Source organism: Plectropomus leopardus, chromosome 15, assembly GCF_026936395.1.
Source record: "Plectropomus leopardus strain MGB_pleo_1.0 chromosome 15, ASM2693639v1, whole genome shotgun sequence".
Classification (NCBI taxonomy): domain Eukaryota; kingdom Metazoa; phylum Chordata; class Actinopteri; order Perciformes; family Serranidae; genus Plectropomus; species Plectropomus leopardus.
Window position 1 is genome coordinate 16,383,153 of NC_142190.1, and position 19,942 is coordinate 16,403,094.

At 38.9% G+C, this 19,942-nt stretch overlaps 1 long non-coding RNA gene across 1 annotated transcript in view; it reads right to left on the bottom strand.

Annotated features, from left to right (window-relative positions):
- The window catches only part of LOC148187257 (uncharacterized), a 145,415-nt gene that overhangs the window by 73,930 nt on the left and 51,543 nt on the right, over positions 1–19,942 (bottom strand). Inside the window, exons 2-3 of the long non-coding RNA XR_015778918.1 lie at positions 10,955–11,049; positions 10,789–10,878 (exon numbers count right to left, since the gene is read on the bottom strand). This is a non-coding gene — a long non-coding RNA (uncharacterized LOC148187257). The remainder of the gene's footprint in view (positions 1–10,788; positions 10,879–10,954; positions 11,050–19,942) is intronic.

A 19,942-nucleotide genomic window follows, 5' to 3' on the forward strand; every position in this document is an offset into this window, starting at 1 on the left:
ATGAAACAGACACGTAGTTGTTGGATAAATAAACACATTTTTGACAGATCAGTCCATCAAAGACACCAACAAAGCAGTGAACTCATAAATATATTCTGGATGGCCGTGGGTTGATGATGCCAAATGACCCACAAACATTATGAGGAAACACTGATAAGCTGGGCTATGTCCCTTTCTCTGTGAGGCGACTGTGATAATCACTTTAACTTTAACTAGATTCAGGTAGCTTTCACTACTGGTCTTTCTAGTCTACGGTTGTTTTTTTTTTTTATCACTACATCCTGACTGATAGATCGACCGATTTAAGCAGAAATTTCAGCATCCTTGCAAATGTTGACCAAATATTAATTGTACATTTGAGGTCATTTAAAGCCAGTATTGTTTTTACTTTGTTCCTCAACCAGAGAACACTGACAAGTTTGTTTTAAGACTGTAAAATGCTCTGCCCAGTACATATTTTGGTTGTTAATGGCTAAATTAAATGTCTATGCCTTGTATAGGCTGAAGTTTATCTGCCACAAGAAGCTTCTTTTTGACTACAAATAATTATTATTTTCATTAGCAATAAATATTTCATGAATTGTTTTGATTAATCAATAAATTGCATGTTTTGCCTAATTGTAATGTAAAGAGAAAGGCCTAATATTTACTGCCAAGTCTGTGAAGTTAGCCAGTAAATTCAGACACACAGTAAAATCTATGTCGAAAGTTTGCTAACATTAGCGAACACTATAGTTGCCATAAGCTGCTCATCATACGAAGGGTAAGTTTGTACTGCTTATGAATTCAACTCACACTGAATTTGTTATTTCCTGTTTTGACAGTTACAAAACCCAATAGACAAAAAACTTTCAAATCATCACATTAGAGAAGCAAGAACCTATTAATGTTGACATTCTTATGATTATTTAAAACAGTTGATCCATTATTAAAAGAATGAGTATTCTGTTCAGTCAGTTTTAGTAATGCTTATTTAGGAATTATACTGTGTTGTTCATAATGTGCTTTTGTGACCAGACATGATTTCTTTATACATTGTCCAAGCGTCTGATACAGAAAATTAATCACTAAAAAAAATGTTACAGCACAAAATAAATCCTGTCCGGAGCGATTTGGCTTTATACTGTCACGAGTGTCTTTTCCCACCATCAGAATAAGTGGACTGAGAGCTGAAGTCATCAATGGAAAGGTCAGCTTTGTTTCCGAAAGCCTGCTGGAAATAATTTCATTTTATCTCATCTCACAAACATTTTTTCTGTCACAGCAGAGGGCAGCTACCGTCTTTCCTTTCTTTCCCTGAGAAGCACTGCACACTTCCACTAGTGTTACAGTGTTTGGCTGTTAAACACTGATAGTAACCCTAATTACCTTCACTCTCCAGACAACATGGACCTGTGTGCTGTGTCATCTGTTCTCTTTGTGCATCTGCATGACCCCTGGAGGATTAGGAAGTGACCCCTGCCTTGAATGTGTCACTGGAACACTGCCTAATGAGACACATACACACACACACACACACACACACACACACACACACACACACACACACATGCAGCATGGTCTCACACAGAACAATAAATGGGGAGTAATAAATACCATGTCAGTTGTACCACACACCAAACTATCCAATTACTGTCAGCGTGGTGAAGCTGTGTGTTATAAACGATGCAGCTCAAGTAAAAGCTGAGAAATCTCTGTGGCTTTAAAAATTAGTTAAAAAAGACAAACCATCTACTGTTTATGCAGAATATATGTGGAACTTTTGAAATAAAGAAATTAGTTGGCTAGTGTTAGTGTTCACTCTCTAGGAGTAGCTTTAATAAGACCTTGAACCAAGGTCAAAAGCTATTAACCTCCACAGTTCAGTGTTTCTCACAGAGCTGGAGTGTATGTGTGGCAGTAGCTAACAATGGGGGGAGGAGGACAGCAATGTTTCTTTTTGTTTCTTTTAAATGCTTGTCTGTCCTTTTGTATCATTCTGTTTCCCCTTTCTAAATTCTTTTTTTTTTTTGCAGGTACGTGAATATAGCGCAGGCAGAGCTCCCATATTCTATTTTTTTCCTCAGCAGCAGTTTGTCACTCAGCTGTGAATAATTGACCAGTCAGTTTGTTCAGAGCTGATCAGATTAGATCGATGGATCAGAGGAGCAGCTGCAGCAGATGCAAGTGAAAGCAAACTTTTAGACCCAGTGCAATGAACTGTAAATATGGTGAAATAAAGTTTTACTTTTAATGCACCTGATCTGGCGCTCCAGGAGTGTGATATGATGAATGAACAAACTGTTTATATATTTTAGCAGTGCTCCCATCGAACGGTCCAGCTCCAAAAATCGAAAATCATTATGGTTTGGCAGATGTTTCAGTTGTTGCAGCTCCACACAATTAAATAAATGTGTGGGAAATCCTGTAATAAACAAGACTAAGTCTTCAGCCATGCTAGCTTCTCTATGGATCTGCACTTAACTAAGAGCATCCCTGTGACAAGTATCAACGTGGTCATAAACCCAAATTTAACTGCATGGTGTCATTAGATGAATAGTCAGGGAATCACCAAAGTTATGACAATTCATCATGCGGGGTGAGACAAAAAAAATATTTTTCAAATTTCAAGCAATCCATACAGACATTTCACTCAAAATCACAATCGTCCTCCTGGCTGCGAATAGTTTGATTGTTGATACTGCTTCCAGTCCTCATCAAAGCACCCTTAGTGAGTAATAGTAAGTATGTATCAATACTATTTAAAACAGGTCTAAATCCATATGAGTTGCACTTTAAGACCTCAATTTTGAAGTGAGTCAGACAGTCCTGACCTCTGGCAGCATAAAAAGTAACTAACCACGTACATCAAGGCACAAGGCCAGGTCTGTAGTCCTTGATTCGATGCCAACATGACAGAACTGATGAAACAGTCATCTAAAGGACAGAGGGGAGAGGTAAAGAGGCAGTTTGCTTAATAAAAGTTGAACTCTTTGATATCACTCAAAAAAGACATTTCTGTTTTGTTTGATAGTGATGGTCTGTGTCAGAGATGATAAGCACAAGTCACAGAGAGGCATGGCAAGGATTTGGGTCGTTGAAGCAGAACACAACGGGATATTGATAAGAACAGAACAAATAGAGGATATCAAAATAAGACAAGTAATTAGAACTCAAGATTAGAAGAATAGCATTTAAAAAGAATAATTACAGCATCTTCAAAGACCAATTCATGATTAAGAGAGGAATTCAAAGTGCGTATTGCTCGAAAATCATATAATCAGGCACAATTTGATTGAACATGATTCAGTTCAGTTCACCTCAGTTAAACATTTCTGCCTACAAGGAAACACAGCCAGAGGCATAAAAAATTACAAACAAAGATTCACACCCTGATCTTCTTTGCCAACTCACTACTTTATATGAGACATTTGTGTGTGGATTGAATGTATTATAAACCTAAACTTCAGTACAAGTGTTCTGTAAAAACACAATAGTACAAATGCTGAATATGGTATAAAATAATTCTCGTGAATTGAAGGATAGATATATTAGAAACAAAGATACAAACAAACACTGTCATAGATGGGATCAGCATAATTAATGAAGTCAAAATACAGTACAGAGGAAGGAGGTTCTCACGTCAGGGACAGAGCCCCGGATCCAAGTCCACTTGACCCATAAAACCAGTTTGATTAGTTAGAAAAATGTATACCATATCTGAGCATGGTTCATCAATCTGTGCCCAGGAAAAGTGGAATTGAGTACGGCTCATGTGTACTCAGGTGTAGTTCACAATTGGGTTCACAACCAACTGTACCAAAACATGGAAGTAAACGTATTTAATATGAGTAGCCATTGGCGAGTTGCAAAGGTATTTCTTAGCGATGCTGGTCCCCTCTGAAATCTGTATATGCACAAAACATAGGCTGATCACCTCCTCTAAACTGAATAGCCATGGGTGATAAAGTAGGAGAGTTCTTGTGCATGTGCATGTGCAACTGCATGTGCACTGTTCAAATCATTATATATACAAATGCAGCAAGTGTGTCCTTATTTCTATTTGTCCCTTGAATCCTGCCATTTCCTTCTCAAAGATCTGAGCGCAGGGAGTTTGTTTTACCCTTTTAACAAGGAAAGGCTGCTGAGGTCACATTCCTATTTGCAGAGGAAACCTCAGGGAGTAGCTGCATGTGAAGGAATGGTTACACTAATTCACACACTCACACCTGGGAGCTGCCCAGTGTTATCATAGCATTACACTGCTGAAGAACTGAGGGATCAAAAACTTCCAGTCACAGTGAGGCTGCCTTTTTTCAAAACTTACCTATTTCAGATCTTAGAGCTTGTCTTAATCACTCAAAAACAAGCAATTGAAAGTCCCAGAAAACCAAATCTGCATCTCTGATCAGGTAAGTCATTGAAGCCATTGAGCAAGTGCTTTTTTTTTAGTGATTTTCACTGCTACACACCCTTCACAGGAACGCAGTCCCATAGTTCCACCAAAACCCACCACAATGACATTATCTATGAGATTTACGATCTTGGTCAATGATCCTAAACTACAGTTAACAGCCTTAATAAATATACTACGCTCTGTTAAACCCAAGCCTATCGTGTCCAGAAATTGCTGTTACAGCCAACAGAGACATTTGTTCTAAAGGACATACAGAAGTCACAAAAAGTCCACTTTCTTCCATTTGCACTCTTTAAACTTAAACTTATTTTCCCCCATTTATTTTGCAACTCCTCTGGAGTGTGTCCTTGTTTTCATATTCATGCTTTTCCTTTCAATCCAATGACAATCTACTAGAAGGGCATCGCTGATGCATTACTTGTTTGGAATAAATCAAATCTGTGAAAAGCTAAAATAACTTTAAGGCTATCAACTTGATGGAATTGGGGACTGTGGAAATTGCCACTGGCAAAGTTTTCCTGGGTTCTTGACACTTTAGAGATTCAGACTTTATGACCTGCTCAAATATTCACAAAATAATAATGGACTGACCATTAAATGAGGTTAGATAAAGGAGAAATGGGTGGTTTTCATCCCATGCATAAGGCAAAAGTAGCCACCAGTTTGGTCATCTCTGATATATTGTGGTCTGTCTTAATGAGTTTTATTCACATGTTGTGTAGCCTATACACTAAAAACAAAAGGGAATTGACCTTTTCAAGGTTTTCATACTTTTCAGTAGGCTATAATATAAGATGAAACAACATTAACTAACAAAAGCTACAACTGTATTTCAACAGTAAGTGGTCATTTACAATACCTGGTCACTACTCAACTGGATACACAAACAATAAATCTGCCACATGAAACAGCCACTTAGCATAAATTGGAAACAGTCTTAACAAAATGCTTTCAATATGCTACAAACAGTAAGTTCAGAAGAAATTACGACGTCGAGCATAAGCTGGGAAGGCCATAGACTTCTAACTACAGCTACAGCCCATACAGCAAGAAATAGACCGAATGAGGGAGCTAGTGGTTAGAAATGAGATGATAATTAATTGCCTTTACAGTAGTCATGCGGTGGGAGAGATGGATGAAAAGAAGCAGATCTCTGGGGAGAAGAAGTCAAACAGAAGAGGAGTGATGGTAATGAAGGAGGGAGTTAGAGAGAGGAAAAGGCTATGACCAATGCAAAGACAATAAAGCAAATTGGAAGGAGTTAATGCAGCAGACCAGGTTCCAGAAGTAATAGCTCTTTTCATTTTAGACAATGATACAAAGAGGTGACAGGCAGGTGGAGCCCTACGAGGCTTAGATGGGTATGAAAAGTTAAAGTTACAAGTTACAAAGTGTGCATAAAAACTCCAGAAGAGAACATGGTTAGGTATCAGTACTCAAGACATTTAAGATATTGACTTAAATAACCCAATACCAAATAATATCAAAACTCCAATCAAACAATACCTGATCCTTTTCATACCCTGATCAACAAAAATGTATTATTTTTATGGTTTTGCTCACAGCCAATTATGTTAAAACGTTCTTATTTTAATGCGACTGCAGCAGCTACAACCAATACAATATTTGTTGTGGTGAAGTCAAGCATTTATGTTGTATTTATGCACTTGGCAGTTCAGTGTGCTAGGATGCCACCAAAACATTCAAGAGTGTGGCTATACGACTCTACCCAACTGTATGTTTCCAAGTAGATAAGGTAACACATGAAGAAATCTAGTATCGGTATCGGTATTACTTTAAGGGAACTGGTATTTAAAAAAATACCTAGCACTATAGTCAGTGGACAAGCTCTCAGTATTGTAACAACTGTGCACTTTTTGAGAAAAGCATGAAATTTCGAACATAGTGCTTACAATAATGTTCTTTTTCATATATGGAAGGAAGTTAGATTTGTTAACTGGGGACCGTGAGAGGTGTAATCCAAGATGGCCACTAGTCCTCACAATCTGATGTTCAAACACATTTTGGTATCAAACAGTGTAGAAAAACATTAGGGATGCAATTTAAACTAAAATGGGGATTCCTGTTCATTTGGTGATACTTTTGAGATCACCAGAATTTTTAAAAAAGCATTTAAGTCAAGCTAAATTCTGTTAGAAAAAGCATGTTTGGGACATTCTTTTGCTAATACGTTTATTTTAGTTTGGACACTGGATTCGCTTTGAAATTTGCTTTTTTTTTTAGATTTGCTTCCATTTTGACACTATAGGGAAAATAATACCAAAGAATTAACAGAATAGACCCCTGGTAACTAATGATAAATAAACTTTTTAGTCTTCTGACCACTCAAAGAGCCTTTTACATACTTAAAGAGAAATCTACAACTCTGAAGACCAATTCAATTATTTATTTATAAACCTTAAAATTCATTTGTCCACACCATTAAGAGCAAGGTGAAGCTTAATATCACATTTTGTAGACTGTTGATTTTACGTTCAGAGGTTTATATCAATTAAGTTGAAGTTCATGTGGATAGTTTGCATCAGATTGTACTTAGATTGAGTACTTAGACAAATGGAGCTGTTTAATCCAAAAGAGTTCTTCAACAAATGTCTCCTCAATAATTAAACAAAAGTTTCAAATGCCAATTTACTTTGCATCTAGCATTTGTGGCTTACTGAAGACTGTCTGTCTTTCCATTGGACTACCATCATTATTTTTGTAAAGAGGTATAGCCCATTATAGACTACATGACAAGCATATGTCAAAGCTGAAAAATGAAGAGGCTGAGATAGCAGCACATTGCTTCAGCCTGTCAGCAGTTAACACGAGGTGAGAATATTTAACCAACCAGACCTGGGGGATTGATTCATTTTCTTGCCAGATTCCATTTCAATAAAATCTAATTGCAGACTTTTGCTCCAAAGAGGTCATTTTTTAACACTCCAAAACTGTGAGAGAGGCATCTAGTCAAACTGTGCTTAACTGTTGTTAGCTGCTATCCATCTATTTTAAACTAGAAAGAGTATTTGAAAATAAAGTGGATAAAAGATGATACCTTTAGGAGAGACACAAGACAACAAAAGCAAACAAAAGAAGTTTCGAGAAATGAGCTCTGACAGACCATTCAAGAGCACTCCGAAAATCTTTAAATGTTTTTGTTGTTTCTTTTTAAAAAGCAGTTGATTCTCTTTTCTGCTTTTGATCAGCCTCTCTGTATTCTGGTAGCTTCGAGAAAAGAAACCAACAAAGGGCATCAGTCTATCATAGAGATGAGAAGTGACCTTGCTATGATTGGAAAGATGCTGCTCCCGTTGGTAAAACCAACATTTCTCCCTCCAACATAATGGTGAAAGAATGTAGATGCAGAGATCATTAAAAAGAGCAATGTGAGCAGTGATTTTTTAAAAAAAGCATGTGCAAAGCATCTGATTAAAAACGAATCTTCCCTGCATCAGAATGAGACAAGGGGAAACAAAAAAAATCTGTTAATCTTTGGTAAGAGGTTGCCTGTCATTTTAAGCCTATTTTAGCCTCTATCTAGTAATGTGTGCGTCGGTTTATGTACAAACTATATTCTGATTTTCTATCTTACATTCTGATGTTGTTTTTAGCCTTGTCTAGCCTTGCCTTTTAGCCACAGTGTTGTGTAAATCACAAAGTAACCATGTAGAGGTCTTGCATGGCTATACCTATCAAACAGAGCTCCAGTGTTGGAGACAGGTGTGGCTGAAGCAATCATAACTAAGCACTAAGCAGGAAAAACATTTTGGGTTTTTTGTACTTTTTAATCCAGTCACAATGGGCTTGGTCAAAAATAGTATAGCGAGGAAGCTAGTTTTGTTCGAGGGACGAACGCTAGCATTAAAATGGCTAAAACCCTCAAAAGAAAAAAGCATATAAAACATTAAACTACACCCTAGCACGTAATTTTACTCACTCCGAAGTAATCATTGTTTCATGCACAGTACTAAATTGAAGTGTGAAGACAGGTCTGATCATGCATGACTAGCTTCACATAGAAACACGTGAAACACGCAGTTAGATAGGCAGCCAATGACAGGCTTTACACCCACAGTCTGCATCCTGTGAGTCAGACTAATCTTTTCCTAACTTTAACTTAGGCCTGATCTTAACCGCACTTGAACAATTTGCCGTAACAACAATAACATCATGTGCAAAGACTGTAGAAACCAAAAAAAAAATTTAAACTGAACAATAACTGGATTCATAGATTGTTGGGGGAATAAAATTCAACTGTTCTAATAAATAATCATTTGTTAGTTTAAGCTACTTACACACCAGATTTTGCAGCTTTTCTTTTTAATTACTATTTTTTTTAAATTAGATTTTATATACTTTAATAACCCCAGAGGGGAAATTAAATTTTTTTCCACTGTGTTTGTCATTTACACACAAGCCAGAAATACACATTTATGTGATATTAAATTGAACATTTTTGCTGCAGCTTTGGACTGCTGATCAGCAAGTAATACATATAAAAAAATCAACATTTGAAACGTGTGAAGCATACACTGAAAACACGATGCAGACAGAGCATGTGGTCGATGTACAGTAGACGGGATGTGCCGATCTGAGTGAATGTGATCACTGCAGAGAGGTGATGCACTTTGATGTCAGAAAATAGGTCGGTGGCATATGAGACACCGCAGCTAAACTCCGACAGTGTCACTGACTGCAGTTCTTCTGCAGCATTCATCTATTCACTCTTTGCACTGCAACAGACCATTTTTTCTGCATACTGTTCCCATAAGAATGCCATGATGTTTAGACTGCTAAAGTTTTTCTCTATTCCATTGTCCTTGAAATCCCAAAGTACGTGCTGTTGCAGAGAGTTAATAGCCAATAGACAAATGACACCTCTATCATGGTTTTGTCATGTTATAAATTATTCTCACTAAGTGTGAGCTGCAGGGAAGCTCTGTTGTTTCAAACAAAGAAATCCAGACTAGTGTCTGTAATGGAGCTGTTCATTATTAAACAAAAGCCTAAATGGACCATGCATTAGGGGAAATGAAGACAGAGAGGCATTCACTGTGTCAACAGATCACAAAGAAGAGGTGCAAGACGTATTATGTATCAAGTGTGGTCGAATTAAATTCCAAAGTCTTTTGCCAAAACTGTCTCTTAAGGAGTATCAGCTAAATGAAAACAAATGTACACTATAAAAGTTCAGCTTGCTCGATTGTAAACATCATTTGTTGCTTCAACAGTGTTACCGACTGTACTTCAGAGAGAGGCAGCGAATGCAAAGACACTCGGCCACTGATAACTAGACTACTGTTGGCCTGGAGGATACCCATGGCTTTTGAAAAGTTTAAAATTTTCAGAATAAGTGGCCCAAACTTCTACACTAAAAGCGGTCTCTCGAGTAATTTCATCCATGGTTGCTGGCTTAAAAAAAAAAAAACTTCAGTGATAGCTCTCGAGAAAGTAGGCCGACTTTAATTGAATCACAGAAACAGGAAAAAGGTTTTTAATTTGTTAATCTTGAGGCAAAGCATGAACGGTGCAAATTATTTAATTAGCGATGACTGCCGTGGTGAAGGATGCCTACATGACTCGCTTAATAATTCTGATTTACCTCAACAGTGAGCCTGGAGTTGGCACTGAACATCCTACTTTTGCTTTTCTGTGTCTCTTCTGAAAATAGGCACCCAGGCTGAGCTAATTTATTTTTGACTGGGCCTATGTGAGAGCCAGATGTAATGAGAAGGAGCTACAGTGACACGTAACATCGTTGCCATGGCACTTTAGATAACGGAGCAGGAAAGAAATTATTTATTTCCCATTTTCAGCTTTAAAGTTTACTTTTAAATCAAGATTTTTTTTTAAAACAGCATGACCACAAGAGTGACTTTAACTGACTTCTGCAACTCTGAACTCAGGCCTCCAGAAGTTTTGGACATTTCATTTCAACTCCACATTGATGTCTTTCCTGCTGTGCTGGAGGTCGGTCAATTTCAACTCAAATCAGTGGGTCAAACAGAAGTTATAAAGGTCATTGCCAGCCTTGCACTGAAGAGTTGCAATACATTTGATAACTGCAGTACTTCCTTTTAAAGGACCAGTGTGTGACATTTAGAGAGATTTAGTGTTATGTAACAGTGAGGACTGCCCATGGCAACCAGCTGAAACTTCTGTTAGTTACAATTCCTTTAGTATTAATTTTTCAGGGGGTTTATACTGTTAGCTGAATTATTCACAAATGGACCAGATGATTAAAACCAGTAAAAACACTGAATAAAGCAGTTTCATGTTAAAAAAGTCAGTGTTTCTCCTACCTTGTTTGGCATGTTGCAGACGAGCCACTCGCCTAGCACCTGCTAATGTGCTCAACTATTTCCTCTGACAGCTTAATGTGTGCTCACCTTATATCTGATCCAGATGTTTAGGAGGTTTTCACCGTGGGGCCGAATTGCCTGAAGAGGTCTCCTCTTCTCCAAAAAAAGAAAATGGACCTGGTGATTCACATTAAAGTCAGTGTTTTTTCGATGCTGTTTGGTTGCTGCTTAACAGCTGCTAATGTGTTCTCACCTTTTTTTCTCTGGTGACTTAAGATCCAGACGTTCAGAAGGTTTTTACCAGGGGCCAAATTATATTACAAGGTCTCCTCTGCAAAATGAATGGACCTGGTGATTTAAACCGGGGAAAAAAATTGATACATGTTAAAAAAAAAACAAACAGTTTTTTCTACACTCATCATTTAGGGGCTGCAAAATGGTGGCTGATGTGAAAACATGACTGGCCCTATCTAGCAACATGGCACTGGAACATGGTAATGTCATTTAACAAGGACCCATTTCCTACGTAATATATAAATGCCTCATTCAAAGGTAACATGAACACAGCAATTCTTATTTTCACGTGATTATAAACTAAAGAAAACTCACTTATTATATTATATTCTATTCTATTCCTACACACTGAAACTTTAATATAGGAAACTACGTCAAAGCCATGTGATTTGAACTACTTAGTGCACATCTCCAACCAGAATGAATAAGTTGGTTATGATATTAAATCCAACATTCATTCATTCAATGTTTTTCTCTTCTAATACTGTCTCCTCTAACCTCAAAGCAAATGGAATAAAAGAGAAATGCCTGAATTTAATGGTGGTAAAGGTTAAGCTTTAGTATGTGCATGTAACAGGTACACTTCTGTGTATTATATGAGACGTATATGCTAATGCAAAAGTAAACATTAAATGAGCTCTGTATTTTCACAGTGCCCTTAAGCCTCATAATAGAAAGGTCTGACACGCACACAGAGATATTTGTGCAAGACAGTAAATCCCTGCGCCCTTCTAATGTATGGCTATGAACTTTACTTTATAGATTTGACTTTACCCCCCTGTGCATAGTGAATCACGTCTTGCTCCACTGTGTTACGATGCATTAGCATATAGGCGATATGGCAACCAGGCAAGTCACCTCAGGCAGTGAGAGATGAGGGCAACAATAATGAGTACAAAAAGTAGCCACTGTTGCTAGTAATGTTTCCCATCTGTATTCCCTTGCACATTATCACCCCCAGTTCATATCTTTCACACACAGTTATTCCCCAGGCAACACAAGATCAAATCCTGCTGTGGCAGTGATGGATAACATCGAAAATGCTTACAAATTTTCTCAGTAATGACAAAAGACATGTGAGCCGAGATATGAATTATAAACTAATAAAAAGGTATAGGCCTTGCACTGGATCTACAGTAGTTACTAAAAATAATGGCACTTCTCCTAAAAATACCAAAATTTCAGTTTTATGCCAAGTCACCATGTGGATGGTTGGCCTCATGGCACTTCCCATGAATTCTGAGCTGTCCATGCAGGCCGCACAGGAAGGGAGAAGTCGAGGCATTAAACAGCCAAACCAAACTGAAGGGAGCTCAGCCTAAGCTGGAAGCACAAGTACAACTCTCTTAAACAAATTAAGTATTGAGCATTGCTGATTCAGCCAAATTTCAAAACTCAGGGTTTGCCAACAAAGCCGCTGAGACACACTTTGATGCAGGATTTTCACTCTACCCTTGTAAAACTCTGACTGGAAGAGTTACTAAGGCTAAATCTGGTGGGAAAAAAAACTCATATCCTTCTGAAAGCAGGGAACACAGGAGTCTTAAATAGGGTAGGATTTTACCAAAATTAAATAAGGCGGCGAGTGACAAGATGTTTAAATGTCAAGATCGATCCCCAAGGTGCTCTTTAGCTGCCGACTTCACCCTCGGCTGATCCAGTGCAGCAGCACTGTGACCGTTGGTAAAGGCCTGCAATGAATGAATGTGTGTGCGACTCTCCCATTTCCTACAGGAATAACCCAGTTCATCTTGGTAAACAAAACAGAGCTCTCTTCCTTGCCTTGTTATATAAGGATTAGCCCAATAAAACCTCTGAGTATGAGAATTTTGGCCCGATGTTGCTGTATACTGTATCTTAAAGGAGCTGTATGGGACATCGGAGCATATCTATGACCCCTTTAACACTGGATGTTCAATGTGAGAATATTTTGCAGCTATGCTGCCTTCTTGTACTGTATAACATGTACAATCCCAGCATGGGGGAGACAGAGGTAGTGATGTTTTTAAGATGTGTTATGTGTGCGACCCACAGTGGGAGTTTAAAAAAGCAGCGAGCTGTAGTTAGCAGCTAACTCAATCAAAAACAGCAGATGTCAATGTCTGCAAAATAGAAAACAACGATGTATAGGAGATCCTTGCCCTCCAAGCAAACTTCAAGATTTGCTGCCATGCAACTGCTGGTTAGTGATTGTTCTTGCCAAGCTATGCTATTCTTATTGTTAACATGCTAACATGTATATAATATCACACAAGAGGGAGACGCTGTTGTGTTACATGTCCTGCCATCAGAGCTCTTCTGCTTCCGGGATGCGGACATGCCATCAAAAATCACGCATTGGAGCAGCATGATGCCACCCTGTTTTGGTTCTGTGTAAAAATGCAAAGGAGGCATATAGAAGGGACTTTGTAGTGGCCCTATAGCGTGATCACTGTGTAAAAAAGGCTTACGATTTAGAGTGTGGGGTGAGATACATTGCACACAGTCCTCAACATGGAGGTGGCTGAGCTGGCAGCTAGCAGCTAACATTGCGAACTCAATAAACAGCACTTACAACAGCATTAGTGCTGACAGACCTAACATTGCTATCTGGGGAGAAACCCAAGGGTGGGCACTGTGCCTCTGCGACGATACCATACACAGTGGCAACAGTTGCCGTTGTGTGCGCAGTGGAGAGTAGGGGCGATGAGCGAGCCAGTGGGATTTACACACAAGGACTCACAAGCACGACTAACACAACAACCCACAGGGAATCTCGGATTACAACACACAGAGGGAGCAGGACTTCATTCTCAGCTCAAGACGCCATTACTCCCATATATCTTTATAAAGCAAATAGTGATTTGCTAGTATATTAATGTTCTGAATGTTGCCCAGAAAGCCCAGAAAGAAGTGCAGAAAAATATTTGACTTACAAGCTAGCCTGTTAACAGTTTACTTCCAATGTACTTAAACAAGTTGCCCCTGTCAACAAGCGTTTGAGGTGACCAGGCTTTCCCACTACAAAACAATTTCAACCCAAAACATTTTCGTCTGCTAAGATATCCTGGAATGAAAGTAAGGAGTGGTGGACAACTTTATATTTAATGATTGGATGTACTGTAGCAAGTCAAACTTTATGTGTAAATGCATGTAAAAGCAGGAGATGCCTCACACTGTACTGTAAATACAGGCTTATACTGTATAAAGTACAAATGCAGAAATCAGTGGAGTGTCATTTTCAAAATATCCACCATGTTTTGGATAGCTCTCAAGATGCATTCCATATTTAGGCCTAAATAGAAACACCTATTGACACAACATTTATTTTAATTAGTGATGCACCGTTTTAAAAAGTGAGGCAGACATTATCCTGAAGCCATGAATCAAGCTCTCTCCCTCACACAGTCAACAGTGTGTTTGTAATCCTGTTTGCAACACATACACTGTCAGGCAGAGCTAAGAAGACAGCAAGCCAGAGTTGCACACGCACACACACACAGCTGCTTATGCAAGCTGCAAGGTAAGCAGTGTACTTTAAGCTAAAATTGCCTTGCTACCCACTTGCAAAAAGTTGGCAAGAGCATGGTGTTCAAGAAAGGAAAAGGAGAGAGCAGAGAGAGAGAAACGCACCGACGAAAGGATCAAGGAGGGCGAAGGAGAAAGAGCGGGGAAAGGACAGGGGTGTGGGTAACTCAACAAATTGGATATCAAATTAGATTATGAGGTTGGACATGTCTTTTTGTGCACTCAGGCCTTCTCGCTTTGTCTCGTTCTCTATCTGTTTCTCCCCCCTGTCACACCTGACTAAGAGACAATAATGTGAGAGGATAGTGTGCATTTGGCCACAGTGAAACGCTTTATCCTTGGCCACCTTCCACTTTGCACACAAATAGACGTACACACACAAAGAAGCACACGTACACACACTGCTGCTGGTGTGTCTGCTCCACCAGAGAAAGAGAGATTGACTTGCAACGTCATCTTTTACCACCGTTCTGTTATCTCTCACTTTCCATTTTTTACCACTCTGTAGTACAAGGTGTACATGGTTCGCAGTGAGCCTGACCTAACAAAACAAATCGATCACAGAAAAGATATATTGCAACTCCAAAACATACAAAATAAATCAAAAAATCTCTTAGACATTTCTCCATGCAAGAGTTCTGCTGCAAATACTTCAGTTGAGTGAGTGGGTGGTGCGAGGCTCCATTGTAGAAAACTCTGCTCCCAACAACAAACACAACATAACGGCCTTTTTTGTTGCTGTCATTCATGCGCTTTTGTCAGAGTGGGTGGCTGTTTCTCTTCACAGAGGCAGAGTTCACTGGTAGGTTGTAGGTTTTATAAGCAGATGTGAGCCCACAACAAGATGTCACTGAGCTAAATGGGTGTGTTTGCATGAAACTACATTGTAAAATAACCTTGGAAACCAATTAAAAAAGGAAAGTAAATATAACTATGAATCTTAATTAGTACTAACTTTATATCTAATCTTTTAATTTACTCAAAATTTGGCCATATTTACTCAGCTTTGTTGTTGTTACTTTAATGTGACAACTGATATTACCTTGTTTTTTCTAAGTGTAAGTAACTTAAGTAAACCAAGTTAGTCTGACTTAACTTGACCATGACAAATAGGATTTTGCCAATTATGAAGTTAGGAGATCTGCAAGTACTGTTTTGTTAACATTTGACTGATAAAATTGAACTTGCCATTTTTAGGCTGCAACAAATTCACAAAATTAAGTAAATATAGCACAATTTTAAGAAACTTATTTAGATATAAAGAAAACATGAATTAAGATCAATAGTTGTATTTATTTACATTTACAGGTAATCAGTTTTCTATTGTTTTTAAAGTAAAATCAACCTGTCATATTTTACAGTGTAGTAGCCCCTCTGTCAGATTTGGTTCAACTGGCTGAGATTGTACCGAAAATGCCACAGCGAAAAAACTACCCCAAAGCTGACAGATACAATGTTAAACAAAACTTTGGATGTTTATACTGTAGCCACCAGAGTGAGACAGGGCAAAGAGAGATCAGGGCTGCAGTCCAAACACAGAAATATGTGCAATGGTGAAATCAATCGGGCTGAAGAGAGCAAAGCTAAGGTCGATAGCTACGCATCTGTATTCTCAGAAGGAGCTCTCTCACAGGGCTCTATAGCAGGCTTTTTATCAACCTTTACTGGACCATGACCTCAGTTTTCGTACCCATACTTCTCCTGATTGCAGCAATTAACTGTGAATTTGGTTTGGCATTATGGAGGCTCTGCATTGTATGAAAATTATTATGCATTTTAGAATTTCATATGGTTTAAATATAGATCATTTTTAGAAACCTAGCTCCATGATAAGCAACAAGCAACAATATCTCGGATCTCGACTCCAAGGTGGACAAGGTTTTTGCTATTTAAGCTTTGTATTTGTACAGATTTGCACCTCTTTATCAATGACAATTTACTCCTTTTTACCATTTCACAATGAAAGCTCTCCTCTGTGATGATGGTAAAATGCTTCATGTTGTATCACCCACAACTATGACCTTGTGATGTCCTCAGGCATGAAGGATGGATTTTGAGTGTGGCGCTTGTCACAGATACCTTCTCATCATTGTAGCATTGGGATTAACTGGCAGGGCATGCAGATCACTCGTTGTTATAGACAAAGTCAAAGCAGGAGGCAACAGGAGGAGGTTCTCAACAGTATCAATAACTCAGTGCTTTTATGATACAATGTGTTTGAAATCATACCATCGCCGTTAATAATTACGCATTCAATATTGAAAGTACTGGAGCTATAAAAATATCAGGGCTGTAGCCGACTCAGTTAAATTGGATTTGACAGTTCAATAGTGCAGTGCTATCAACGGATCACAAATGTGCAACAACATTTTTTCTTACACTAGTTTTAACAAAAGCCAGAAACTGTATTGTATTAACTTGCTGTGGGCTGAAAAGTGACCATTTCTTCACCTTACGGTGCAGTCTCTCTCTCTCTCTCTCTCTCTCTCAGCTGCAAAGAGTGAGGAAAGTCAAGAGCACTCACTCCACAGCAAAGTCCGGGGACCAGAATGTCCTCAGAAGTACAGTATTCAGAAAAAAACAATTGCTTGAATTGAATGTATCTCAGTTGACCATCATGCCTATTGTACATTTAAATCTGCAACTTGCAAGAGTGCTCCCTTGCACTTCTAATCTGTCGGTAAATTATTTTTTAATACCTTGAGGACTGGAGGACGACAGAAACACCAGAGGAAGAAAATGCTTGAGCTGGTCACTACAGGGATACCAATGCTCAAAACAGCCATTTTGGCAACTAGCCCAGCTTTAAAAAGGCTTCAGTCAAACAGCACCAGATTTTGTCAACCAAAGGAGCAATGAAAACTGGCTTTGCTACCATAACTGTACATTGGGTACGCCTCCAGCAGATGGTTGATTCGACAAAGGGGGCCAGGAGAACGGAGATGAGTACTGATGGTCTCAACAGTTGACTTTCATAACTGTAAAGAAGTCCCTCCATACTAACAAAAGGAGGGGCCAAGATTTTAAAAGCTTCAGTATTACCTACCTTGAAGTTGCATTAAATCATGTTCTTCCTCTAGAGGGGCGAATAGCAGTGGTGAATTTACCTATGGCAGATTCACAAGGGTTTTTTTTAGGTTGGTGAAAGCAAACCTTATTTTGCCTCTGATTTGCCTACCATGATATTCTTACAATAACACGAACAAATCTCACTCCATATGCCTAAACTAAACCAATACAGGCAAAGAATACCATGAGTCATGCCTTCACCATTCTATGGTTCTATGAAAAAAATAGTGGCAGGGTCAGTAGCGCAGACATTTCCACTCCAAATAATAACGCCAATTTGCCAATGACTTAGCCTGGCATTCAGAAAACTACAGCTGGTCGTCATTCCCAGTGGTGCTGAGGCTGGCAAGAGGGCAAGTCAGATAGCAGGGGTGACTTTTAAGCATAAATAAAGGTTGATTTTGCAAAACTTTCCATACTGTAGCAGCAAGATATAAATGAGGTGCATCAAGCATTTTCAATCAGAATGCTTGACATGAAGGTTGTAAGTTGCCTGAGGCAAAGTCGTTTTTACAGCAGTATTTCAAAGCCAGGCATTTTGGTTCCCACAAAAGGGTTCACTTCTCAGTCAGCCAGACCTGTTTACTCAACAGAAGCATTGTTTAATATAGGAAAATTACAAATACGTTGCTGTAACTGTCATGTAAAAGTGGATACGGGAGGATGTTAAGTGGTAATACATTACACAAGGGTGTTCATTGCAGAGATCTGCCGGCATCTGTCACACTGCTATGCAGAGAGCACACAATGTGAAAAGTCAGACCTCTATGATGGCTACATTGCTGTTCACTCAATTAATTTACCAGCTCTGCTTAATTTATAAAAAAGACGAATTTGTTCTCCCTTTCTGACCTGAAATGCAGACTGTCCAGACAACCCAAACTGTTTTGTCCAGCCTGTCTCCTTCTGACTTGCCCAACTGAATAAATTGCTGACGACAAGTGAATTTTAAAAGGAAAATAATCTCATGTTGATGTCTTCCTGTCTTCCTGTGATGCACCATGGACCCCCGATCTCCACAACAAACACTGTCTACCTTCCCTGTTCTTTTTGATGTGGCTGCCAAGACAATCACAGAGCATGCAGTTTCTAAGAGGAATAAAATGCTTTCCATGCCAAATAAGACACTCTGGCAGATGAAAGTAGCCTCACAGGTAGAAATGAAACCCCCATGACAGATATACACAGACAGACAAACACAATTGTTCTCCTGATGACACACTCTCTTTCAGTCCCATCCACACACAAACACAGTGATTGAGCCAGAGACACACAAGAGGGACTAGCCCAAACGAGCTGCATGTGAAAGATGAGTGTCGAGTGTAATCCCAGCAGAAGGCAAATGGACTGGGGAGGTTTTATATAGAAGCCAGGCAGCAGAGCTGAGAGTGGCACCTCCCGCTGTGGCTTTGAAGACGGGGGTTGGAGAGCACAGAGCCAGATAGGACAGGGAGAACTGGGAGCAAGCATCTGTTTTTTGGCTTGGTCGGTCGGGGTTTTTTTTATATCTGTCTGTCGGCCTGCTTCTCAGTCTGTACATTTCTCTCCCCTTTCTGTCTTGTCCTATTTTCCTCTGTGTCTTTGTCTGTATTGTTCTCTGTGAGCCTTACTGACTTTTTCTCTATGAAGATAAGATGAATCTTTAATGATCCCCTGTGGAAACTTTTCCAGAAACTAAAGTCATAGAATAAAGCAGGCGTGGGACTATAAACATGAAAACACATAAGGAATTAAGGTTTTGTATAAAGTTATCGGCGATGCCAAATGACCTTTTAACCTTGTAAATCAAAAATGTTATTCTCAAACTTGTCAGGAACTAAGGAAAACAACCACAACAAACCACAATGCCTTGCCATATAAATATAAAAAGGGTTAATGTGCCAAAGACGCTGGAGAGATTTTTTAAAAGATTTAAACACAAAGATTTAAAAACTGAAATTATGGACATTCAGGACAGCACATGCTACTTTGGATGCTGGAGAACAAAAATGGCAGCAAGGGGTTACTGGGATAACTGTTTTTGTTCCCAGATATTATGTAATCTGCACAACACCACACTCATGTTTGCCAACCAGCCAAAGGATATCAAAGAGACAGAATTTGAGTACCTAATGTTGGTAAAGGCAGCTTTCTCGAGGCAGAGTGCTCGTGCGTTACCATTTATAGAACACAGTTTTTATTTCGCTGTCAGGTTGTGATTGATCACTTCCTCTGAACAGAGATGATTTCCTGTCAGTGACCCAACCTGCCGACAGAATTTAATTTGGGAAAATATGTTTAATATAGCTTGTCAGACGCTCTTCCCTGCTGCTACTCCACCTCATGATTTAAGCTGAGAAGACTAGTGGAAGGTTGTGGCTTGGCACTAGAG